The sequence below is a fragment of the Hippopotamus amphibius genome, chromosome 1 (assembly GCF_030028045.1).
Source record: "Hippopotamus amphibius kiboko isolate mHipAmp2 chromosome 1, mHipAmp2.hap2, whole genome shotgun sequence".
In the NCBI taxonomy this organism is placed as follows: domain Eukaryota; kingdom Metazoa; phylum Chordata; class Mammalia; order Artiodactyla; family Hippopotamidae; genus Hippopotamus; species Hippopotamus amphibius.
This window is the reverse complement of record NC_080186.1, coordinates 98947934-98974749: the sequence shown is the minus strand read 5'-3', so window position 1 is coordinate 98974749 and position 26816 is coordinate 98947934.

Sequence of the window (26816 nt, the reverse complement as noted above, 5' to 3'; positions counted from 1 at the left end):
ACTCGGTGATTTCACTGCTGTGGCCCAGTTCAATTCCTGGTCAGGGAATTAAGATCCCGCAAGTGTGCGGTGCAGCCAAAAAAATAAAAAAGATTTTTTTGGTACAAAATAGATGGTAGTACAAAGAGAGGAGTCTTTGGAAAATTATGTTTGAGAATGATCATTTTGACTTCAAACTGCTGGTAAAATTGGTAGATTAATTGATTGATTTTTGTAATGTCACACTTATAGGTAGGTAATGTTTCCAGAACCGCTAAGTATTTGGAACACAGTCCAGGAATTAGATAGAAATAAGTAAATAATCATCAAAAAGCACATGCACTTTGCTCCTTAGGAGTTTTAAGTGCCCTCATACTTCAAATCAATTGTGTGTAAAACATAGGGATCAAGTGATACCAGAGATACTGGTAGCAGACAGCACAGTCTGTTCAGATGACCTGGAAGACAATGCAGTCAGCTGGAGCTATTTAGCTCAGACAATAACTCTGGTGGTTATTAACAATAACAGTAAAGTTTCTACCATTCATTGAATGCTTATTATGGTCTACTGAGCACTATTCTACAAATGTTGTTCCCAATCTATAGTTGAGAAAACTGAGACACAGATTAAGTAACTTGACACATTGTAATTGACGGAAGCAAGTTCAAACCCACCTCTGTCAGACTTTAAAACCTGTCTTATCTGTTTTGTTTTATTGTTGTATATTCTTTTTTACTAAAGATTTATTTTATTATTTGTTTGTTTGTTTGTTTGTTTATGGCTGCGTTGGGTCTTTGTTGCTGTGCACAGGCTTTCTCTAGTTGTGACGAGCGAGCGTTACTCTTTGTTGCAGTGCGAGGGTTTCTCATCGTGGTGGCTTCTCCTGTTGCCGAGCAGAGGGTCTAGGCACTTGGGCTTCAGTAGTTGTGGTGCATGGGCTCATTAGTTGTGGCTCACAGGCTCTAGAGCACAGGCTCAGTAGTTGTGGCACTTGGGCTTAGTTGCTCTGCTGCATGTGGGATCTTCCTGGACCAGGGATTGAACCTGTGTCCCCTGCATTGGCAGGTAGATTCTTAACCACTGCACCTCCAGGGAAGCCCTATTGTTGTATATCCTAATTTTAACTTTTTCTTAATATATTTTCAGAAAAAGACAAGTCTATATTCCACATTGTCTGATAAAGAGCATAGAGAACTATGTAATATGTTTTAGGACATTATAAATCTAATATGTATAAATTTGTTGGTGTTTTAAAAGCAAACTTCATATATCTAGAAATTTAAATTATATGGAAGAGAAAGGACAATGCCTTCACTTATTCGTGCTTTGGTTCAAGGAAGGTTTGATTGTTTATCTTTTATGTTTGTCTTAACCATTCCTTAAAGGACCCACTTTGTTTAAAATTCCTTCACCTCTGGGGTGATTAACTCATTGAGGTTTGCATGAGAGTTTTCCTGGTTTAGCACTCTAAGTCCTGTACCCCAAGAAACCCCTCCCTCAGTCCTGGGAAAATCAGGATAGTTGGTCACTTTAGCTTCCCAACACATATGGGTGCTTTAAGGTTGCTTTTGGATGATGGTGATGGTTATAAATAGGATCTGATAGGCTTGAATCCTCTCTTGGGGAGAAAGACAGAAGTTGTTGAGTTTCTGTTTCTTTGGAGCATCTCAAGTGATGGGGAAACTCTTTCCTGAGACCTCATTTCATTTTTAGTTTTTTGTCACTTTTATACATTGCATTTGCATCCTGAACTAAAAATCTATCTCAATGAAGCTTCCACTCACATCCCCATGTGATTACATATTAAATATTTAAAGAAATCAGTCATGCCCCCCAATCTTTTCACCTTCAAACAACACATCTCCTAACAATTCAGGATTTCTCATATTCTTTTACCGTCATGATTACTCTCTTCTGAATATAGTTCACTTTTTAAGAAAAAAACTTTGTTTTGTTTTTTTTGACTGCGCCAAGTGGCATATGGGATCTTAGTTCCCTGACCAGGGATTGAACCTGCACTCCCTACACTGGAAGGAGGGAGTCTCAACCACTGGACCACCAGGGAATTCCCTGAATATAGTTCAGTTTGACCCTATCCCTCTTATAATGTCTTTTCTAGAAAGCTAATCATAAGAGTATGTCACCTCCTTTGTCTAGAATCTATGCTCCCTTTAATTCAGCTTAGTATCTTAGTATTTTTCTTGGCAGTCATTAACTTAGGTTGAGTTCCTATCTACCAAAACTTCCAAGCATTTTTCTTATGTGCTTCTGCTATGCTATGTTGCTTATCCTGTACATGCAGTTATTTTTTTCTAGCTTGAATTAAAGCAAGTTGCATTTAACTCCATTAAATTTTCAATCCCATCCCTCCCTGCTCTGCCTGCCCGGGGCCCCCAGCTTTTCTAAAATCACTCATTCCCAACTTTGTTTGATTTACAGGTTTGATGAGCATACTTTCATGTCAATAATAGAATTGTTAAAAGGACAAGGCCTTCACTGGGGATCTTTCCCTATGTTTATATTAATCTACCAATTAGTCTTTAGTTACAATAATTCAACCATTTGAAATTAATCGATTAATAATAACACAAATTTACTAACTTCACCCCATACAAAACCAATGTGGCAGGAGAGTGAAGTCAGCAACAATAGAAAACACTCTGTGATAATGAAGTATTTGCTGCTTCTGTCGAAACTGTGGAATTGCTTTCTAGACTGCATGTTTTTCGACCACAGAAGGAATTTCCCATTGTAATTCTTCACTTCATTCACTGCGCTTGGCACTGAATAAGTTTTAGTTATTAAGGAAGATCAAATATTCTCTTAAAGAACAAAGATTTGCCCTTGTTAAGGATGTTCCAAAAATATATCACAGATTTCTTAGGTAAGTCCAAAAGAGGAATGCCGAATAGGCCTAGGAAAACATATACAGTCTTCCAAATGTATTCCTTTAAAGGAGAGGACACTTTTCGGAAGGGTAAGTTTTGCTGTTTGTTAAGCCATCAAAGACAGTTTAACCTAGTCGTCAAATACATTAGCTTTGGCCTGGTTCAATGCCCAGTTCTACCACTTGCCAGCTGTTTGACTTTGGGCAAATATACCAATGCTTAGCACAGTACCTGGCATCGAGTGAGAGCTATAAAAATAAAAGCAACTATTGTTTATTAAGCATCACTTTATGTTAGGTACTGCATGAAGTGCTTACCGTGCTGTCTCATTTTTTTTCTAAACAATTCTATAAAGAGGACACTTCTGTTATCCCAAAATCACAGGTGAGAAAAATTGAAACAGAAAGATTACACAATCTGCTTAAGTTAAAAATGGAAGAAAGGATATATGCCAAGTCTCTCTGGCTCCAGACTAGGATCCAAAACACAATTCTATCCTGCCAGTCCCTGAATATAGATAGATAAAACCCTCAGTAGGTCTTATAACTTTAGGAGTATGAGTAGGAAGGATACTGACCACTAACTAGTCAGGGAGCTTCCAGGGACCCCAAAAGGTCCTCCACGGCATAGTTTTACTTTGATGATTCACCAGGGTGAAGTTCTGGTCCTCAGTCCTACAGGCTTAGAAATTCAGTCCATTAACATAGATTGTGGACTCATCTCCCAGAGCAGACTCAAGCTCCCAGAAACTGGTATTCAAAATCAGAGCACCAGTTTATTCATAATGAAAATTATGAATAGAAATATAATAGCCAAGGGCTAAAACATTCACGTCCTGTGACAAGCACCTGAGAATCAGATTGTAAGAGTAGGCTGCTTGCAGAGCATGGAATCAGAAACAGGGGGGTCGGTTTTATGTATGAATGTCTGATAGAACCCACTCATCCAACCCCAAAGCAATTCACTTGCCTCTAGAATTGAACAGGTCAGTGTAATCTCTCACCTAAAAACACTTGGATAAACACCTCTGGCATTTGCTTTGTAGACCCTCTTTTCTTCCTGTTTTTAGGGATGACCAACTCTTTCCTGGATTTAGGTTAATTTTTTTTTCAGATTACAGCATAATTCTTCTTTTACTAAGATTTTGATTGATTGATTGACTGACCAGGGATTGAACCTGAGCCCTTGGTGGTGAAAACCCGGAATCTTAACCACTGGACCACCAGGGAATTCCCAGATTTTGAACAACTATACTTTGATCCATTATGCATTGATCCGAAGATTTAAATCTAAAAGGGCAACTTTAGTTCCAGGTTCTTGGTGGGGAGTTCTCTCACCAAGGCCCAAAATTACTGACAGCGGCAACAAGAGACAAGACCCCTCTGGCGGAAGCTGCCTTCTCTTTCCTGAAGGTTTTGCTGGTTGGCTCTCTAGCTTCAGAAACAGACTGTTGCTATCCATTTTTGCCCATCTACTGAAAACTAAAAGGTAACAAGCACTGTGTTCTGTAGCTATTGGAGAGAGAGACTGCTTGGAGGAAGATTTATATGGCTCTGCAGACTCCTTGGCTGGGCCGGCACTGGGCGAGTCGGGTGCACGAGGTGTTAAGTGATTTTTTTCCTTGGCTCTTTGCTGTAGGTCCAGGCAACTACAGCAGCGGCAACCATTCCTACTCTCCTGTAGAGCTTCCAGAATGCCTGGGAGGCTCCTGCTGATAACAAAATGGAATGCTTGCAACTAGTGAAGAGAAGGCTGAAAGTCCTACTAGCTAGAGCAGTCAAGACTTAAAGGAGGGTTTGCAAGGCGGAAAGAGAGACACAGATGTAGAGAACAACCATATGGACACCAAGTGGGGAAAGTGGGGCGGGTGGTGGCGGGGGATGAATTGGAGATTGCGATTGCAATGTATACATTACTAGTAAGAAAAAATATCAAGTTGTACCCTTTAAATATATGCAGTCTACTGCATGTCAATTATATCTCAATAAAAGTTCTTAAAAAAGGAAAAAAAAAAAAAGACTTAAAGGAGGGAGGGATTTCCCTGGCGGTACAGTGCTTAAGACTTCGCCTTCCAATGCAGGGGGTGTGGAAGGCAGGGAGTGTGGGTTGGATCCCTGGTGGGAAAGCTAAGATCCCACATGCCTTGCAGCCAAAAAACCAAAACATAAAACAGAAGCAATACTGTAACAAATTCAATAAAGACTTTAAGAATGGTCCACATCAAAAAAAAAAAAAAAAAAGACTGAAAGGAGGGAAGCTGCTCCCAGAACCTTTGGGCCCAAGGTGACTGCAGAGTTTAAGGTCAAGTCATGGATGCCTCACTGCCTCCATGTGCTATGCAGCAGCTGTGAACAGCAGATGGCAGGGAAAGAATGGTGTGGACAAACACCTTTCTCTTCTCCGTCTGTAGGTAAGGATTTTACACATCTTCAGGCTACAAGGAAAAGGAAGAGGGTCCTTCCAGAGCAATATTATTCCAGCACTACTGGGCTGCCACATTGGGATGGTATAAGAACTGAAGTTCCTGACTTCCAAGGCCTACCATTCCCAGTTCCATTCTGCAGGATGGAAAGAATCTCAGGTTGACCCAGAGTTTCTGGTGCATAAACACAGGACACAGAATAGAGTTGATAATACCCACAGGTTCTCCCTGGAGACATCTCTAGATGATGCTAGGAGAAGGGTAGGGTGAATCAGGAAATCAAGCTACTATCACTGATTCCCTTCATTGAAGGCCAACCAGGGGACTAGACTGTCAGGTCCACCCGCTGGAAATACCATGATTTACCATATCCCACCTTTCCCCAACAATCATACATTCAAATGAAGCTCCCACCAGTATCCAGGGGTTAACCGAGCAGAAGACTTGGCCCTTTTATGACTCTAGGTTCATGCAAGAAGTTTGTTTTCTGAACATTCCTCTCTGTACACGCCCCTCCTATCTTAATCGGCCCTAACCATTGAGGTGTATTCCAGATATTTGCCCCGAATCTTTGGCTTGGCTCAAGCCTCTGATCCCTCCACTGTGGAGACTAAAAGCAGGGAGATGGCCAAAATAGGCAGTCAGGGAAGAGCACAGGCATTCCTATTGCATCTGCTCAGTCTCTCAGCAATCCTCATGTCAGGGAACTGCTCAAGTTTCCAGGCTCGAGCCAGAGAGAGAGAGGCTCTCCTCCCTCACCCCCAGCGTGAGACATGGAGTAAGGTCTCTCATGGGCTAGCTGCTGAGTGCTGAAAGTCATAGATACTGGTGTCAACTGCGGGTGTTCTCCAGAGGCTCTCTTGCGGATGTAATTCCTCAGAGCTGTTCCTTGGGTCTGTTTGAGGCAGGGTCTCAGGGTGCTCCCAACATGACTCCTTGCCCTTTCTCTCACTATCATTGGCTCTCTCGGGAGCTGTTGTTCATGGTTGCCACAGGTAATGCCTATTTTTATTGCTGTTGTTATTTTTAACACTCAGAGAACCAACACGCAGAGTTGAAAGATTTCCACGAAGCCAGGCCGAAGTGACAGGCCGCCACCTTGGCAAGGCTTGCTTGACTGATTGATTCAAGAACATTTGTTGAGGATCGGCATATGCAATGTGGATGTGCAACGTGATGATGTGGAGGGAAACCACGATGAATGGGAAAACAAGATTCCCTCCTCGAGGAGGTTACATTCTTGATGGAGGCCTAGGTGCACATATAAATCACTGAAATATAAGGTGAGACCAAAAAGGCAGGTCACAGTTACACTCTCCACCCCTGGAAAAGTTAAAGGAGAACATTTTCAACTAGCAGGCCACCAGGCAGACGCCTGCTCATCTCCTGGGGCAGGCTGGTTCTGGCAGCTTGGTAGCTTTTTGTCTAAGAAGCCAACACTAAGTTTAATAAAGCCAATTGTAGCATGTTGAGCAGGGTGAAGTAAATACTTCATAATGCCCGATGTGCATGTAACAGGAGTTCAGTGTGTTATCACTCTCTTTTAAATAGACCCCTTTTAAACTAATGAAATGGGTTGACCTCCATTCACTTCCGTTTTTTTTTGAAAGGGAAAGAGAATTAGAAAAATAGAAGTGAGAGCTAGAAGCTGCACTTCCCTTCCCTGTTCCTCGGGGCAACTACCAAGAGAACAAACAGGGTTCAGTACCAGGAATAAAGTTGACTCATACTCTTAGGCTCTCTCTCCTTTTAGAACACATTGATTGAAGACTTGGAATGGGATAACATTCATTCTCACAGGGAAACAGATGAAGTTGCCAAGGGAGAGAGGGGATGGAGGGAACAGGGAAAGTGAGGTGAAGGAACAGAAGGCAGTGGCTACTGCGCTGCTTTCACAGTCTCTTCATCTCAGAAGGAAAGGCTCTTCCAGGAAAATTATATTCCAGGCAGAGTGATGAGGATGAGCAGAAATCATATGTATTCTGACCCAACATCCTAGGGGAAGAAAGTAAATCTTGTGACAACATGAATAAATATATCGTTGTGGCCTGGTAGCAGCCCAAGGTCTGCAGGTGTAGAAAACTTAAAAACAAAATCAACAAGAGTATAGGCTCTAATATATAGAATTAGTAGTAAAGAGAGGAGGTGGACATTTCCCAAGGCAGTAATCTCAATGAGTGCCATTGAGGAATCTCACGTCAAGAGATGAGAACCTAAAATCCAGGAGATGGTCCAAGGTACATGGAAGATTTGTATAGGACAAGGACATCATAGCTCTTACACAAGTGCACCTCAAAAGAGTGACATGAAGGAAAACAAGACATGGGGAGCCCTGACACTGGGATCTTGGCTTTCTCGCTAAAGGGGGTAAAAACGATGTTTTATCCTCCAGTAAATTCATTTTTGCTGCATCATTGCCTTTGCTATCCCTTCTCCTACTCCTGTCCATTGTCTTTACACTATTTAAATGTTCATGTTTGTTTTTATATAAACTATAAACTACTTGAGAGCAGTGAACATATATTTGTACCTTTGCTGGCAACTAGCTCAGTGCCTGTTCTCATTGGGTCATTTAAAAATGTTGTTTGATTTAATATTACAGGAGAATGTTATAGGAGAATTGGACTTCAAGGGTCAACAGCTGCAAGGGCCGGCAATCCATAGGTCTGGCCAAGAATTTCCGTGAGGCAAAGCAACATTTGGCAATTACAAGGGCATTCCAGGGAAGCGAAGAGGAGTGTCAGATTTTGCAATAGTTCTGCAAATAAGATAGATTTTCTGGGGTGGCTGGGTTCTCGGAAAATTATGTACTGAATGGCAAAACGGTAGTCTAGGTTCTCACCATTATAGATATCATGCAAGATATAATCTTCACCAGATTCAAATAGGAAATGGGGACATTAATAAGTTTTCTTAGCACTATATAGCATTATGCTAGGTACTACACACGTAGGACATTTTAAAAACTTAGATGCTATTACTGCCCCCAAGCTTAAAATTTTAATGTGGACTCATTGTAAATATACATAAACTAATCAGAGAACAATATGAGCATTACACTGAGTTATAAATTAAACATTACAGCATTGCTATTAGAGAAGAAGTCCTAAGACGGTGGCCTTGAGACGGGTCTTCAAGACCCCCCAATTTCTATGGATCTTTGCTCCACTGAGGCATTACTAAGTTATCCTGTGCACATTTGAAATATAATGAAGTTTATTGCTTTAAACCCCACCCCACTACACCTCACTCCCACCTACTTATATTTCAAGATAGCATTTCATATACCTGATGTAACAATGTGCTTAGCTCTTAACTTTGTAACCATCTAGCCTTTGAGCTTGAATCTATAACCCTAACTTGTACTTTAAGCTTCACTCAATTCAAGGACTCATTTTCTTCCTGCTAGAAGAACATGAGGAGATTAGGTCACTAGTTCAAAGATTCAGCCTCAGAGGTGATCAAGCTTTAAGGAGGTTCCTGCCTTACACTTCTATTCCCCAGAACTAGATTTCTTGCTGGTAACTTCTCCTCCTGTAAACAGAGTTACAGCTCCCCAAACTATATTCTTGTCACTGGGGCCTCTTTTCTATGTTTTTTTTTTTTTTAAATACATTTTTGTTGGAGTATCATTACTTTACAATGTTATGCTAGTTTCTGCCATACAACAAAATGACTCAGCTATGTGTATACATATATCCCCATCTATGGTTTTCTGAATGCCAACTTTCTGCGCACCTGAATCTGTTCACATTGTCTAATGCTTGCTTAGATTAACACTCTGAATCTTGGATCCATTTTGGACATTTATCATAAGTAAAAACTTTCTGCATGGTCCTTGGGGGCTAGTTTTGGCACCAGAGTCACAGATAAGGCAGTACACTGGTAGCCCAAGGGTCTCTTATTCCAAGTGTTTCTGGCTAGAAGGCAAGAAGAGCAAGTAAAAGCCTGCAGCTCTGTGACAGGCTCATACTCATCAATTTGTTTGTGATCCACACAGTAGCACAGATGATTTCTGCTTTAAGGCATGAGGCAAGAAAAGAGGTACTTTAGGAAAAAAACTTAATGCAGTAAGTGGATTAGATAGCAAGATCATCAAGATACTCTATGCCTTAGCATTTACATCAGATCAAACAAGATAATGCAAGCAAAGTATCGGGCACAGTTCCTGGTACTCAACAAACGTTAGTTTTTTTTTTCCTCTGCATACAACTTTTACAGTTAAAGTGCTTTTGCATGCATTAAACCCCCCCTAAAACCTTCCGAATTAGGTATTTCCCCAAAGAATAGTGACTTGACACCCAAAGCTGCTCATCTGAAAATTCCCAGGGCTGAGAGTCAGACTCAGGTCTTCAGACACCAAAGCCAGTTCTCTTTAGCCTTAACCCCAGACCCTTCTTACCGCATTGTCCTAGATTTAAGATTGTGAAAGCTTGGACTTGAGTGCTAACAATGGGATGGAGATCAAAGAATGATGTGAGCTCCTGGGTAGCTGAGCTTTTGGGGGCCTTATAATTATACATCCTTGTTTGTAACAAACAAACAAACAAACAAAACTTTATTTCTTCCAAGATACATTCACATTTTAACATCTCTGAAATTGAGACAATTGGTCTTTTTCAGTTGTTTTCACTGCTCACAGGGAAAACACTGTGAGCAGTGAAAACTATACTGCTTTCACTGTAGTTGCTATTGTCTGCTTATCCACAAACTTGGTTGTTGTTCCTGATGGTGTGACTGGATAACTGAAACCCATGGATGTTCTAGTCAAAAAACCACTTAAGCACCGTTTACACAAGAAATATGAATCCTAGTTGTTGCCTGAAAACCTTCCCTTGACACCTTCTGATAAGATCAAGAAAGCACCAGCATCAAAACTTGTAGAATGGATGTCAGAAGCTTGGGAGAAAACCTCAGGAAAAAAATGGTTGAGCCCTGCTTAAGGAATTCTGTATCACCAGCGCTCTTGACGGCACAGAGAGTGATACCGTATTGAAAATACAGACATCAATGACTAAGAGTTGAGAAGTGATTCAGAAAACAGATTCTGAATGTAAAGACCGGACTACCATAACAGAATTGTTTCCCTTTTATTAATGCACTGGTGTAATACATGATAAAAATCCATGTTCAAATAAACCTAAACAAGCTCTTTAATAAGGGCTGAATGAAAAGAAAGCATTGTCCCATTGATTAACTTGTAGCATTATTTTCTTTTTTAGCAGTGTAAAATAACAGTGTGTCCTGCAATTGGTGGTGTCTTTAATTCAGTGAGAATGGACACATTATATTTGTATAAATGCTTCACAGTTTATGCAGTTAACTCACTGTGGTCATCTTAATAGCCTTGTGATATTAAGAGCAAAATATTAGTATCGATTTTTATCTATGGGGAAAATAAGACAGATTAAATAACCTACTCAGCCAGCCATAGAATCAGGATAAGGACTCATCCAAATTCAGTCCTCTAGAATAAGCCTACCTCTCTTTTTTCCCTCTAAAATTTCAAGGCTTGTATCAATCTAAGTGCTACTGTTAAAAAAAAAAAAAAAAAAAGGAGCAGACCTGATGAGAATGAATGTGGTAGTTCAGGATGAGTATTAAAAATGCCTCCCTTTTGGCAAGAAAAGTGATTGGGCTATAGTAAAGATAGATCACTTTTACAGCCTAGTACTGTGCACCGGTGCATAAAAGGTGTTACATAAATAATAGAAGTTGTATCACTCAGGACAGTTAATGCTGGCTGTCCCAGCAGTCAAACCCTGAATGCTTAATGACAACCAATAAAAATACTGAACTCACACATGCCCTATATCTAGCAGTTTGGCAGGCAGTGAAGGTTGTGTCGTTCTAATCCACATCTTCACTCAGGTAATCAGGATGACTCAGGATCTAACATCTTATAGCTGTATATTTGGAACATGTAAATTCCAAGGTCACTGTGAGGGGGTAAAAGGGTTAGAGGCGGCACATGGGCTTGTAATTTCCTCAGCCTGAAAGTCACACAAGACTTCCTTCAGGCTGTTAGCCAGAAGTAATCATTTGACCGCAACCTAGCTGAAGGAAGGCTGGGAAAAGCAGAGGAGCAAAGGAATATTTGGTGACTACTGTTTATACTACAATAGTCCTATTATTATTTCCTTGAGGACAAGAACGTTTTATTTACCAATATTCCCAAATATCTAGAATAGTGTCTGGCTTATAGTGTTCACTAATGATTATTGAATTAATAAATCAGTGAATTAATGAATGGCATATGAAGCTGGTTTTCCTTGTTTCAACTACAAATCTGTACTGAAGGATTTCTAGATAGAATCAGATACTCAAGTTCAGGCTAATATTTCAGAAACACCTAGAGTCAACAAAAAGGTATTTGGATAAGAATGTATTTGAAGTTGGCAAACTCTTTCTCAAAGTAATTAGATCACATGAAATCTTTTCTATGGGAGCTTAATGATTTTTTACATTTACTAAAATATTAGGAAACACAACACTCAAGTCTAAAAGCCAGTTTGGATTCTTGGTTTCACTTAAAAATGAACACAGACTGCAATCTTCCTAAAAATGATTGTTTAGGGAGTTGGAAATAATTTGCCATGATGATAAGAATTCAGATCGTGGTGCTATGAAAAGGCAAGCAGTAGTCAGGCATGGGGAACTGAACAATAAGTAGCGGTCTTTTTGGCTCTAATTCAACACCTGTTCTTAATATCACCTGCATGATCAGGAAGGCACAGAGTTCAACACTGATTTTCACAAAGGAATCTCAAAGTAATTATTAAGATGTAATTTATCACTCATTCAACAAATGTTTATTAAGCACCAAATATGTGCAAAGCACAATGCTTTGTGGAGATTCAGGTGCAAAAGGCAAATATGATTCCTACCCAAATGGAATTTAAAATCTAATAGGGAAGATAGACACTGGAAAACTATTATCATAAGCATGACACAGGTTGCAGAAAGGGACGTGCCAGGTGCTATGGAGTGATGAACTGGAGGTCTTCTCGGTTTTGAGCAGTAATAAAGTAGGATCAGGGAGGCTCTCCTCAAGAAACTGAGGTTTCAACTTAAACCCAAAGGATAAAGAGGATTTGGCATTGGACAAGTGAGGGAAGGAGAATTCCAGATAGAGGGAATACCCTGTCTTCACAACCCCACTATGAAGTCACTCAGGATTACATGCTTTATCATATAGCTGGAGAAGTGATAGAAGAACAAAATGATTTAAACAATGTTTAACAGCTTAATTAGAACTACAGGCCATATTCCTTACCTTTCAGGGCAGGGCACACAATTGTCTCTTTTCTGACCCAAAACAGTAGCTGAGCCAGTCACTCATAACCTACCAGGCACATCAACCAGTCATGAACTAGACTGATTTCATAGATATAAATTTTAGGCTGTTTCACAGCATGCAGGATGAGAACTAAAGAGCCCTAAGTGGCTTTCATGCAAGAAGAGCGTGGAGTATAGTGGCACAAAGGGAAATTTCATTGGTGAGAGCCAAGTGCTAAAAGCAGCTGCTTGTGACATTTCCGTCAGCAGTCCTCCCTCCTTCATTGTGTATGAGACACATCAGATGTTCTGGTTTATGATTTCAGCTTCAGAGAACATACCCTTTGAAATCTAAGCTCATGTATCTCTCCCTGGCATGGTGCCTGTTGATTAACTGAACACTAAGCCCATCTGAGACTGATAACTAAGTGCTGAGAATACTGAAACCCCTTTCTCTTACCTTCAAGGAGGTCTGGGATCTTGTGGAGTGGTTAAGTCTTAGGCCCAGGTGCCTAGTTGCTGTACTTGCTAGAAAGTGACAATGCACAGGCTATCAAAAAGATTCTGTCCAGATGCCAGAACCAAGTCAGACACAAGGTCACATACAGCTGTTGTCTTCTCTTGTTTTTATCAGCCAGAGGGCAATGTATTCTCTTTCCTTTGGAAGACACAGTAGAGACTAACTCTTGGAGGTCCCAGGTAAGTGCCACTTTATCCGTTAGGTAGACCAGACCTACAGAGGGCAAGTCTTTGCCTTTCATATTGTGTATACCTCTCCAGGTAAATTAAAGTAAGGAAAAAAAGTCTATTATTTACAGGGGAGATAAAGGAAAGCCTTTACAGGCTTTTGTATCTTTGATTCAAGAGCACAGATTTGACTGAGATGTCAGCAAATGAAATCTCCCCAAATTTATAAGTTCCTTATATTCTGATCATTTAAAAATATATTACTTTAGAGATTTTCATTAAGTATTGGTGTTGAAAACTGTTACTTGCTTCCAAAAATGCTGGGTCAGATAATGGCTCAGATTACTTCCCCAAATTACCTTATGCAATTATGAAAACCATTGTAAAATAAATGCCAAAGGGTCTTCTTTATAAAGAACAAAATTACATAAGGATGACAATAATCTCTTCTAATCTAAATGACAGCAGTCTCTGAGCACCAAGGCTGCTTGCTTTATCATTGGGAAGCCACATTTTAATGAGTTTTGTGTCAGAAGTCTTTTCATAACCAGATATTAGACCCAATTTGAGGTGATTTGAATGATGGATTCGCTTTGAAAGGAGTGTGTTAAAGTGAGTAGTGAGGTTATAGCAGGGCTTCTTAATCCATGTTATTACCTCTTATAATGTCTGTGGCCTTGAGGAAGGCAGCTGGGTAAAAAGGGAGGATGTAAGAGATATTTAAATGAGCATCACGAAGTTGTATTTATAGGTTTTATTTCAAATGGGCTACTCTGAAGATAAGTACAGCGTATGGGTATTTTCTGGGGGTGTGGGAGGCAAGTGCCAATTCAAAAAGAGGAAGAAAAGCTATGTTACCATGTTATTTAAGATACAGTAAAATCATAAAATTTTTCCATCTCTTTTCTCAGACTTAAAAGAACACAGTTGCCAACTATTACATTATACAATAAGTAGAAAGGAAGAAAGATGAGATAAGGATTCTAGGCATTGGAAAATCCAATTATTGTTTGGATTCTAAACACTATCTGGGTGCCCTTGGATAAGTCTGGACTTTATTTTTTCATCTATAAAATAAGGGTAGTGGGTTAATTATTTCTAACTCATCCTCCAGTTTGAATAGTCTATGATTTCATCTGACAAGCAAACACTCCCCCTTTATCATCCTTGTTTTTGTGTATGGAATGCTCATTTTTTTCCAGTTTAAGGAAAAAAATCACCACAGATGCTTAAAACAAAATAACTCTCTCTCTATAGAACGTATTCCTTTTTTTTTTCCAGGTGGGCATGGCACGACTTAAAAATTATTAAAAATATTCAAATAAAGATATAAAGAAAATAAATACCACCCTATAATCCCACTACTGACGAATAAGCATTCTTAACATTTTGAGTTATAATCTTCTAATATTACTTTTGTGCCCATACTTTTATGCATATTTACTTAAAAAATAAAATCGTGATGGCTTTGTACTTAGTGTTTTGAAACCTGCGTTCTTTAATATGCATTATAAATATTGCCCATATTTTTCTAAAGCATGATTGCTTTTCTCCCTTTTAAAATTAATTAATCAATTTACTGCTGTGCAAGGGCTTTTCTCTAGTTGTGGCGAGCAGGGGCTACTCTTCATTGTGGTGCTCGGGCTTCTCAGTGTGGTGGCTTCTCTTGCTGCGGAACGCAAGCTCTGGGCACACAGGCTTCAGCAGTTGCAGCATGCTGGCTTAGTGGTTGCAGCACACGTTCCCTAGAGCACAAGGGCTTCGGTAGTTGCCAACAGTTGAGGGTTTAGCTGCTCCTTGGCAGGCAGGATCTTCTCGGACCAGGGCTCAAACCTGTGTCCCCTGCATTGGCAGGCAGATTTTTAACCACTGCGCCACAAAGGAAGTCCCAGCATGATTGTTTTTCGTGGCTGCATTTGTCATCCATCATTTTAAAAAACCACAATTTAACTTACCTATTATTGTTAAACATCTAGGTTGTGTATAGTCTTTATTATAAAAAACACCGCACTGAACAAACTTGTACAAGAACATCTGATTATTTCCTAAGGATAAATTCTCATAACTAGAATTACTCCTACTAGCAATGTATGACAGTGCTGGTTTCCAGACACGCTTGAGAGTTACAAAACTGGTTTTATAATTTAAATACATCTTTGCCAATATGCCTCGTGAAAAACTCGTAAAGTCCTGGGCTTTATAATTTAGAGAAATCCCTGTTGATATCCATAACTGATTATTATTGAACACTTTTCTGTATTTTGCTTACGGTCATTTGCATTTCCTGGGCTTGAAATAGATACTGTACTACTGTACTCTATACAGTGCTGTATGGTAAAGTACACAAAAGCACAACCACTTGTAGAGGATGCACAATGTATGCTAGCCACGTGAACTAACTTGCATGATTGGACATGCGAACGCACATTCCCATCTTTGAAAGTTCACAACTTGAAGGTTCATACGTAGGTGAGTTACTGTAGGTACACTTTTTCAGATTCTTTTCCATTATAGGTTATTACAAGATCCTGAATATAATTTCCTGAGCTATACAGAAGGTCCTTGTTGCTTATTTATTTTATATATAGTACTATACATTTGTTAATCCCAAACTCCTAATTTATTCCTCCCTGAACCCCCTTTCCCTTTGGTAACCATAAGTTTTTTGTTTTCTATGTCTGTGAGTCTATTTCTGTTTTGTAAATAAGTTCATTTGTATCATTTTTTTTAGATTCCACATATAAGTGATATCATATTTCTCTTTGTCTGACTTACAGCATAATGATTGGATCTACATACATCATGAAATGATTACCCCAATAAGTTTAGTGAACATCATCATCTCATATAGATACAAAATCAAAGAAATAGAAAAAAAATTTGTTTTCCTTATAATGAGAACTCAGGATTTACTCTCCTAAGAAATTTCGTATATAAATACAGCAGTGTCAATTATATTTACTATTTTGTACATTACATACCTAGTACTTATTTGTAATTGGAAGTTTGTTCCTTTTGACTGCCTTCATCTAATTCCCTCTCCCTGCAACCCCCTGCCTCTGGTAACCTTACATCTGATCTTGTTCTATGAGTTTGTTTTTGAAGTATGATTGACCTACAACATCATGTTAGTTCCTGTTCCACCACGTAGTGATTTAATATTTCTATACATTTCAAAATAATCATAATAAATCTAGTTACCGTCTGTCACCACACAAAAATATTACGTTATTACTGACAATATTCCCCACTCTGTACACTTCATCTCCATGACTCATTTATTTTGCAACTGGAACTTGGTACCTCTTAATCTCCCTTATCTACTTCTCTCCTCCCCACTGGCAACCACCTGTTTGTTCTCCATATTTATATCTCTGTTTCTGTCTTATGTTTGTTCATTTCTTTTGTTTTTTAAATTCCACATATAAGTGAAATCATATAGTAATTGTCTTTCTCTATCTGATTTATTTTACTCAGCATAAGACCCTCTAGGTCTATCCATGTTATTGCAAATGGCAGTGTTTCATTCTCTTTTATGGCTAATATTCCTTTGTATATATACCACAAGAATCAGTTGTTTTGAAAATCAAAAATCACCATAATATGGTCCCGGATCAAAGCTCCAATTAATGTTCTTTCTTTTACAGTTTTCCTCTTGCCTATCCACAAATCATTTTATAATTTTGTTTTGCTTTTTACATCCCAAACCTACCATTAAATCATTTTAGGACTCTATTTTCCATCAATATTTTAATAATGAGATACTTTTAAGAAGATATTAAAACTTCATTAATTTTTTGCATTGAACATTAATAAATCTTAAACATTGGCAAGCCAATACTGGATAAACTGGAAGAACACACATTGCAGGAATTCAATTTTTAGATGTACAACCTCCTAGACCATATCAAAATTATGACAGCAGGACAAAAGAATTTACATTCAGATATTTGACAATTTGACTCATCAGATTATGTGGGCAGATTGGCTAGGTAAATAAAAAGGTAAACACCTTGGAAGTGGCTATCTTCATCAGAACTTTCTAAAAAACAAAACAAAAAGCTTTCAGTGGTCCTGACAAATGTGGTGCTCTTTAGATCTGCTAGAAAAAACACTAAGCTAGAAACAATGGAAACCCCCTTGCTGGACTCTGACTTACTGGCTGAACAGGTTATTGCTGATAGTTGATCATTCAAAAGAACAACCTGTAACACCATGTACAGAATCACAAAACACATCTTCACATAGCTTATTGCCCCTTTACCTTTTTCTGAGCCTATATAGAGTCTTTTCTGAGCATGTATCAGTATTTATTATTATTCTCTTTCCTTTTTTTATTTTTATTTTTTGGGTGGGTTTTGTTTTTTGGTTGTTGTTTCATGTGTATAACTATGTTTATGATTTTTTTTAGAAAAGGTAGAAGTTTGTGATAACTTTTTAAAAAATATTTATTTCATTAAATTAATTCTTATTTTTGGCTGCATTGAGTCTTCATTGCAGCACATGGGATCTTTCACTGCGGCATGTGAGCTCTTCTTTGAGGTGTGAGGGTTCTTCTTTGAGGCATGAGGGCTTCTCTCTAGTTGTGGCATGAGCGTTTTCTCTTTTCTAGTCGTGTGGCATGGGCTCCAGAGCACATGGCCTCTGTAGTTTGTGGCACGCAGGCTCTCTAGCTGAGGCATGCAGCCTCAGTAGTTGTGGTGCACAGGCTCAGTAGTTTTGGCACGTGGGCTTAATTGCCCCATGGCATGGGGGAATCTTAGTTCCCCAACCAGAGATTGAACCCACATCCCCTGCATTGCAGGATTCTTTACCACTGGACCACCAGGGAAGTCTCTGTGATACCTTTTTGATTCTGTAACAAACACTTTCCTATCTTTAAAAAAAAAAAAATTTATTTATTGGATTTATTTTTTTATTGGCTGTGTTGGATCTTCGTTGTTGCACATGGGCTTTCTCTAGTTGTGGCGAGTGCGGGCTACTCTTCATTGTGGTGCGTGGACTCCTCATTGTGGTGGCTTTGCTTATTGTGAAGCACGGGTTCTAGGCACATGGGCTTCAGTAGTTGTGGCTCATGGGTTCTAGAGTGCAGGGTCAATAGTTGTAGCACACAGGCTTAGTTGCTCTGCGGCATGTGGTATCTTCCTGGGGCAGGGCTCGAACCTGTGTCCCCTGCATAGGCAGGCAGATTCTTAACCACTGTGCCACCTAGGAAGTCCCCTATTTTTTTTAAAAAAATACAGTTTTTAAAAATTATTTTTGCCTTTAATTCAGTTTTTTAAAAAGATTTATTATTTATGGCTGCATTGGGCGTTAATTGCTCTGCATGGACTTTCCCTAATTGAGGAGATCGGGGATCTAATCTTCGTTGGGGTGTGCAGGCTTCTCATTGCGGTGGCTTCTCTTGTTGCAGACCATGGCCTCTAGGTGCACAGGCTTCAGTAGTTGCAGCACACAGGCTCAGTAGTTGTGGTGTACAAGCTTAGTTGCTCTGTGGCATGTGAGATCTTCACGGACCAGGGATTAAACCGTGTCCCCTGCATTGGCAGGTGGATTCTTAACCACTGTGTCACCAGGGAAGTCCAACACTGTCCTATTGACCTAAGGAAATCATTTCAATGTCTTTTCTGGAGCATCTTTTTACTAACACTTTAATATTGAAATGTGTTGATCATATTGGAATTAAACTAATGTACCCAAAGAGCAATAAATCTTACCCACTAGAAACTGTTAAGCGAAAAAAAGGAGAGGTGCAGAATAGTACATACAGTATGCTACCATTATATATATTTTTAAAACTTATGTATATACTTATATATACAGAATATCTGTAGAAGGATATAAAAATAACATATGGATAAAAATGCTACTGGTAATATTAGTTGACTCTGGGGAGGTGAGGTGGGTGGCTGAGGAACTGGGTTGTAAAATTTCTTTTTTGCTATATATTCCTTTGTACTATTAAAATTTTTTCCCATGTACAGGAATTAACAAATTTTTATAAATAATTTAGTTATAAAAATCTTATTACACATAGGTATTCAATAAACATGGAATGAACGAATAAATGGATGAATTAAGTACAATGAATGTCTTAAACATGCACTTGGATTACTAAAGCCTTGTGGAATCCATAAGTACAGCAGTGGTATAGCTAAAATGAATGTGCAATATTTATTATGATTCTTTCCTCTTTTAAAATTTTTTTTGTTGCTGTTTCATGTGTATAATTATGCTTATAATTTATTTTTTAGAAAAAGTAGAAGTTGGTGATAATTTTTTAATATTTATTTATTTTTTATTTTTGGCTGTGTTGGGTCTTCACTGCAGCACACAGGCTCTTTGCTGCGGTGGGCTTTTCTTTAAGGTGCATGGGTCCAAAGATAGGAAACTTTCTGTAAATGCCTTGAGAAACAGCAAAAGCATGGTACAGGTAGGAAACGTGCTTTGGTTGATAGAACAACATTTTTATAATTGGTCCTATGCTAATGCTTTAAAAATTCCCAAGTAAACAAAGCCATATTATCTTCCATCCCCTAAATCTACAGAAGAATTACTACTCATTGGCAAAAACACCTCTTGTGACCTAGAACATGCACTAACTGTATAATTAAAAAGTCAGGTCCCTAGCTTGTCTAATGGCAGTTTTATCAAAATTTCTCTCACTGCTAAATAGTGAAATTTCATAATTGCATGAAAATGGCTTTTTAAGAGAAACAAAGTCTGAACTGTAGGAAAAAAAACTGTTGACATTTTGTTAGATTCTAAATGGAACCAATCCATTACTCTTTATTACATTATAAGGGATAAGGAACTTTCATACTTTTATATGTGTGTGTGTATATATAGATATATATATATGGCATGTATTTGCTGACCTGGCCAATATTTTTCTGAAAAATTTTGAAAGGTAGAGCAAGCAACATTCAAATCAACATTTTTATTGCACCTCTTGCTTCAGTGAAGCTAATCAAGGATTTATACCAAGTGCAAGGTTACTAGAGGCTTTGTTTGCTGCTTTATATGCTAAGATAAATAAGGTAACTACCAGTTGTATACTCAGGTTAAGTCTTGAGGGCATGGATCTAAAAAGTGAAAGTTTATTGGAGTCAAAATAATAAAGAGAAGACACTGGAATTCTAGTTATTCTTGTTGGGGAGGTGAAGGCTGAATTGTGGGATTTACCGCAGCAAAGGTTTTTAAAACATTTTGCCAGAAAAATAAAGACAATCAGATAAGAGTGGTTTTACATTAAGCAACTCTACACAAAATGCTTACCGCAGTGCCTGGCAAAGAGGCTGTGCCACATAAATGTTAGCTGATATTTACCATCTTTATTATTATGCTGACACTGCTTCGAAATAACCAACCAATTTGTATTAGCCACATACATAGGTTTATATAAAGTAATCTGCATGCTACCAAGAGAAGAAAACAGTCCCTGCTTGTAAGCAGTTTATAGCGATACCTTGTGAAGGAGAAAAGACAGAAAGTTAAATTGTTAAAGAAAAAAATATTTAGTTTCTTTGAGGTAATGTCCCTTGCTAGTCCAGCTGGAGCCCTGCATCGAAGGTTGAGAAAAGTTCATAGCCTCTTCTTTCCCAAAAGAGTTTAAAACAGAGATCACTGATATTTAAAATAAATTACACAGTAATAATTTATTGCTTTTCAACAATTCTCGTGTCATAAAACTTAACTGATTCAAACTCCATATACATTTTCAATGTAAGGATAAAAATTCCTAGGGAAGTCAGGCTCTTGAGTGGGGGCCTACAGAGTCATTTTTTTCCTAATAAGGGTAGAATGCCAAGAGGAAGAGGCCAGGATGAAGGCTGCCTAGAGACCTGGACCCATGAGAATGTCTTTAGGCTTCACCTATGTTTGCCTCCATTTCTCAATACCTTTATTTTTGATACCCTCCAGTCTAAAAGACAAAGGGAGGAGGGATAAAAGGAACTGTACTATAGCTGTACTGGACAGTCAAAAGGTGGAAAATGTTCTTCAGTGAGTTAAAATTATCTTGCAATCTCTTTGAAAAGGAGTAAGCAAAAATCTTTTTGAAGAGGAAGTCCCAATTTCTAGCGGAGGCTGTCCTAGAAAGGTTAACTTTCCAAGTTGACAGAAAGTCATACCAAACACTAACACATAATGTAAATGTCCCTCCAATACATAGATAGAAAATCCTTAAACAGAACTTCTCCTTCTGTCTCCCCAGCTTTCTCTCCTCATGTGAAATTAAAGGAGAAACTTAATTTGCTTTGCTAACTTGAGCAAAAGCTTTCTATATGAAAAATGTATAAATTAGATCACAAAATGTTTATATGGCTAATACTCTTAAAATATTTTCTGAATTCTATGATTTTTGCATTCTTATTAGTTGACAACACATTAGAAGTTTGGAATGCCTGAATTTTAAAGTACAAAAACTGCATCCATTTTTGCTTGACTTCAAACTTCAGGAGATCCACTAACAGCCTAGAAGAGCCCTTCCCTTAGATTGGCAAGGATTATGAATATGTAATGTTTTAAAAGGAGAGAGAGAGAGGAGGGAGAGAGAGAGCGATCAATCTAGGTCTTCCAGAAGAGGTAGGGCAAAATATGGAATTTAATTATCAAGCCAAAGCTTTTTCCAAAATAATCATGTGCCCCCCGGGAAGGAATTAGGAAACGAAACATATTACATTTACTTTGGATTTGGAAGTGGCCTTCCTAAGCAATTTATTAAAGTGTAAACAATAATTATGTAGAAAGAACCTGGTGAGTAAATATGATAATTTTGAAATATTAATTCACATTAATTACTGGGGCAGCTAAACTGGATTACAAAGAGGTTTGAATTACATAACAGAATTACTAAAACTATTCCCTTGTTTGTCTGCTTCTCTTTCATCTCCATGTTATTCTGTATAAAGCTCACCTGGTACATAGAGGAAGTGCCTTCTATGAAGAAACAGCATGTACAAAGGCTAAGGCTCAGGGTTGGGACTGCAAAACAGCCCTCTATTTCCTACCTCTTATCCTCCTCATCCCCATCCCTCTCTATGACCTCAGAATTTCAGTTAAATGAAAATCATCCAGCATTTAGGGGCACAAGCTATGTTATGTGGACCTAGGTTTAGATCTCAGCCTTTTAATAATTATAAGCTAAAAATGACCCACTTTATGACTAAGCATAAGAATAGCTTAATAACCTACCTGTAAGTTTGGGCATATGGGATGGGTTTTCCTAGATTCTTGACGAAAGGTCTTTGTTAAGAAGCATGGTTGCAGCAACAAAGAACTCATCCAGTAAGTCCCGGAGTCCATACGTCATTTATCCCGCTGGATTCTATAAGTGGGCTTGTCAACATAGCCTGCATTATGTATTCCCATGTTATGGTTGAAGCATATGTGGGCTGTTTCATGCATGATATGGTCTTACCAGGGTTGGTCAACTAGCAAACTAGAGGGGATACACATGAAGTTGGAAGGCTCCAAGATTAACTTATCTTTTCATTGGAAACAGGAGTGAAAAAAACCATTATTATTATTTTTTTTATAAAACCATTATTTTTATTGTTTTGACCTGATGGAACATGAGAGGCATACCTAATTTTCTACGTGGATGGCTACCTTGATGTTTGCTGCCTTTTTTGCAATTTATGGCTTTGTACCTCACGTAACTTCTCCACATTCTGGTTCCTGGTAATGTGGCTATGGCAAGCATATATGGGGCAAAACAATGAGGGAGTGGTGGAAAAAACAACAAAAACAACAACCCCCCCACCCCGCCCCGCGTGCGCACACACACACACACACAAACACACACACACACACACACAGCTGCAGTAGAATGATATATTCTGAGAGCTTGTAAGAGTTACTATACTTCTGGTTTTGGGGCACTGAGCAGACCAGCTATCCTGGAGGTGGGTATCATAGAACAAAGGATATTCTGCTACAAGATATTCCAGTTTCTTTTTTGCTACTAGATTATTAGAAGTGGTAAACAGTAAGAGGCATTATGTACATCTAGAAGACTTACAGAGGGCTCTCCCAAAGCAGGATAAAATTAAAGTCTCAGTCTGAGGCCATGAGTTTGAGACACTAGGGAGAAAATGACTTGTCTTTAAGCAGTTGGTTTGGAGTCTGGGGCTTAAGGCTGTCCATTGCAAAGGATGAAGCAGGCCTTTTCAGTTACTACGGCCATGGTGACCAAAATGGAACCATACGCCTGGGATGGGAGAAAACTGGATGCAGTTGTAAGACAATCCACAGGGTCTCCTAAACTTGAACCCTCATCTGCCAAAGGTCATAATGGAAGGAGAATCTCCTCATAGGAAGGGGACTGCCAAATCTTGTTACTAAGACCTTTGTTCTGCGATTAAGCTTTTCCTTGCAGATCTTTTATAAATCACCGCTGACACTATGCGAAGGACTTATGGGCCAGGAAGGATCACTCCCCTTTTTGCCTGTTTCTTACATACTTCAGCAGAGACCAAGCTGGATCAGACTAGCCTGCTGCAATATTTGTTTGCCCTACTCCCCATCTGCCCACCCATTCCCCTTTCTAACCCCCACACAATTTTCTGTTGCTGTTTCCCCCTTTATACTGATTATCATACATGGGGCTAATTAACTTTTCTTAGTCCTTGAGGGCTTTTCAGTTTGAATCCTTGATTTAAACTTGACTGAAGTTCAAGGATAAGTAGAGGGATGTATCAATAAGCAGACTAACAAAACATGAATTTTTTTTTTAAATTTTTACACAGTTATTGAACATTCACAAAGGGCCAAGAACAATAGCTCCAAAACAATAAGCCACATTGTAATCAATTTCTAAGATAAATCTTCCACATTTATGCTCAGAGGAATCAACCAAAACATGAATTCAGAGACCCTCATTCTTGGGTCTCCAGGAAAACCTCTTTGTCTGGTTCCTACTAGGCAGCTCTGTGGCAGAGGCCAGAATCAGTGAATCAGAATCAACGTTTCTTAACTCCTCTAAGTCCAAACCCTAAGAAGGTAAATCCAGAAGTGCCACCTTACCTATTCCATGTTCCAAGTTTTCCTGTGTGAGAATTCTCTTCTTCTCTGAATGATCAATGACGAGAATATTTACCTTATTTAGGGAAACCTTTACACCCAACCCAAAGGGGTATGGCCTTATTTTATGACTACAAAAAAATAAGCCTGTCAGGGTAAAATATAATAGGCACGACATCTGAATTCATTTGTGCAAAGGGAGAGGGAGTGGGGAGAGGTTTTACTCTATTAATACACGGTTCAGAAGTGGGGTTGGTAGCCCCTGGACCTCACCTGGGCACAGGTGTCACAGGTACTGTATGGTGCAGGGCACTGTGGCAGATTCAGGGTTCTCAGAGGTCACCACAGATTGATTTCTGCACTTTATTTAAGCCTCATCTTGTATACCAGTGCAGCAGTATCAAAGTCAAGTTAGAACACCCAGGCCTGGCTCCCCAGGCAAGTGGATACATGATGATCCAAGAGGCTTCCTTTTGCTGCACACACCCCTCTCCTGCATCACACCAGGTTTGAGGTACAGCTGTTCAAGGAGTTCCAACTGCCTGCTGCTGCTGTTGGGTGAGGGCCATAAGGTCCAAGTTCTCACACTGAAAGCTCTCACAGCATGGAATGTGGGTGCCAGGACACCCAGAACTTTCTGGAATATAGGTGACCTTAAAATTTAGCTGTTGAAAAAGATGTCCCAACATCACCTCCAACTTAAGCTGCCCAGAAGTTCACAACTATCCCGGATTCAGATAAGCAGGGGGTAGTTCCCTTTGAACTTTCTACTTTCAAAGGCAGCTTCCACGGCCAACAGTTTTTGTAATGATTGTTTAGCTCTACCAGGGGTAGACACAACCTAGAACATGGTCTTCCTAAGATGGCCTTCAGAGTCTATTGATTAGTCTCCTATGGTATTAACAGTTACAAATGACAATTTCTACTCATGTATTTATAATGAGAACTAAATAATGACTACTTTCTGTTAATTCCAGACAAGGCTGATTATGTGACTTTGAGCTAGTTACTTAACCTCTCTCTGTTACCTCTGTAACTGTATCTGTCTGTAAAATGGGGATTATAATAGTACCCAGTCCATAGCATTTTTAAGAGGAGTAAATGAATATGTGTAAAATGCTTGTATCAATGCCTGGTATTTCCTAAATCTTAGCTATCATCAATTTATTGTTATTATTATGCCCCTACCCTCAGCCCACCTGCCTGCCATACTAAAGATAGGAAGGAAGGGAGGGAGGGAGGAAAGAAGGAAAGGGATAGAAGGAGAGAGGAAAAAAAGAAGGAAGGAGCAAGCTCAGGGTTAGCCAAGGTCAAGGAAGTACATAGGTCTGGGAAATATGTAGGACCGTGCCTAAAAGGAATGCTTGCTAGGAAAGATCCTAAACAGTGATGTAGGTTACAAAGTGCATATGCCAAAACGAGCCTGTGCTGGCAGAGACAAGAAGTAGGAGACAAGTCACATCAGACCACTGAATGGAATAAAGGTATGGGAACTGGACTGCCATAAAGAGAGCCTCATGCAACTTGGCTGAAAACAAACTGAATTAGAGGATAAATAGGTCAAAAAGGAATATTCTTGTTACTTGTGCCCCATGTGCACTGTTCTGCAAATTTCATTTTCCATATTCCCATTATAAATTTTAAATGGGAGAATGTTCTTAATCTATTATTATTGCTTTTTATTTTTATAAATTTATTTATTGGCTGCATTGGGTCTTCGTTGCTGCTCACAGGCTTTCTCTAGTTGCTGCGAGTGGGGGCTACTCTTCATTGTGGTGCACAGGCTCCTCATTGTGGTGGAGCATGGGCCCTAGGCGCGTGGGCTTCAATAGTGTGGCACATGGGCTCAGTAGTTGTGGCTCACGGGCTCTAGAGCACAGGCTCAATAGTTGTGGCGCATGGGCTTAGCTGCTCCGTGGCATGTGGAATCTTCCCAGGAAAGGGCTCGAACCCATGTCGCCTGCATTGTCAGGTGGTTTCTTTACCACTGTGCCACCTAGGAAGTCTAGTATTATTGTGTTTTAAAAGAATTCTTTCCTGCTATTTCCTACTGCACAGAAATGATGGAATTGAAGGAATGTAAGTGAAGTATGCAGTTGAATTCCAAAGAAAATACACAGTAATTTTTATTATTCTCCTATTCCAAAAAAAAAAAAAAAAAAAAAAAAAAAGGTCTGTGTCTCCTATTCCAGATAAAGCAATTAACTTTCTCAACTTAAATAGTAACTGGTTGTTATGAACTTTCAAATTTTGCATTTGCATTTCTCATCCTATTACTAATTCTAAAGTTATAACTCTTACCTTGAAATCTTCAGAAGTTTTGCTTATTTTTTTAAATTTATTTATTTATTGGCTGCGTTGGGTCTTTGATGCTGCACACAGGCTTTCTCTAGTTGCGGTGAGCAGGGTCTGCTCTTCATTGTGGTGTGTGGGCTCCTCATTGCAGTGGCTTCTCTTGTTGCAGAGCATGGGCTCTAGGTGCATGGGCTTCAGCAGTTGCCGCACATAGGCTCAATAGCTGTGGCTCACGGGCTCT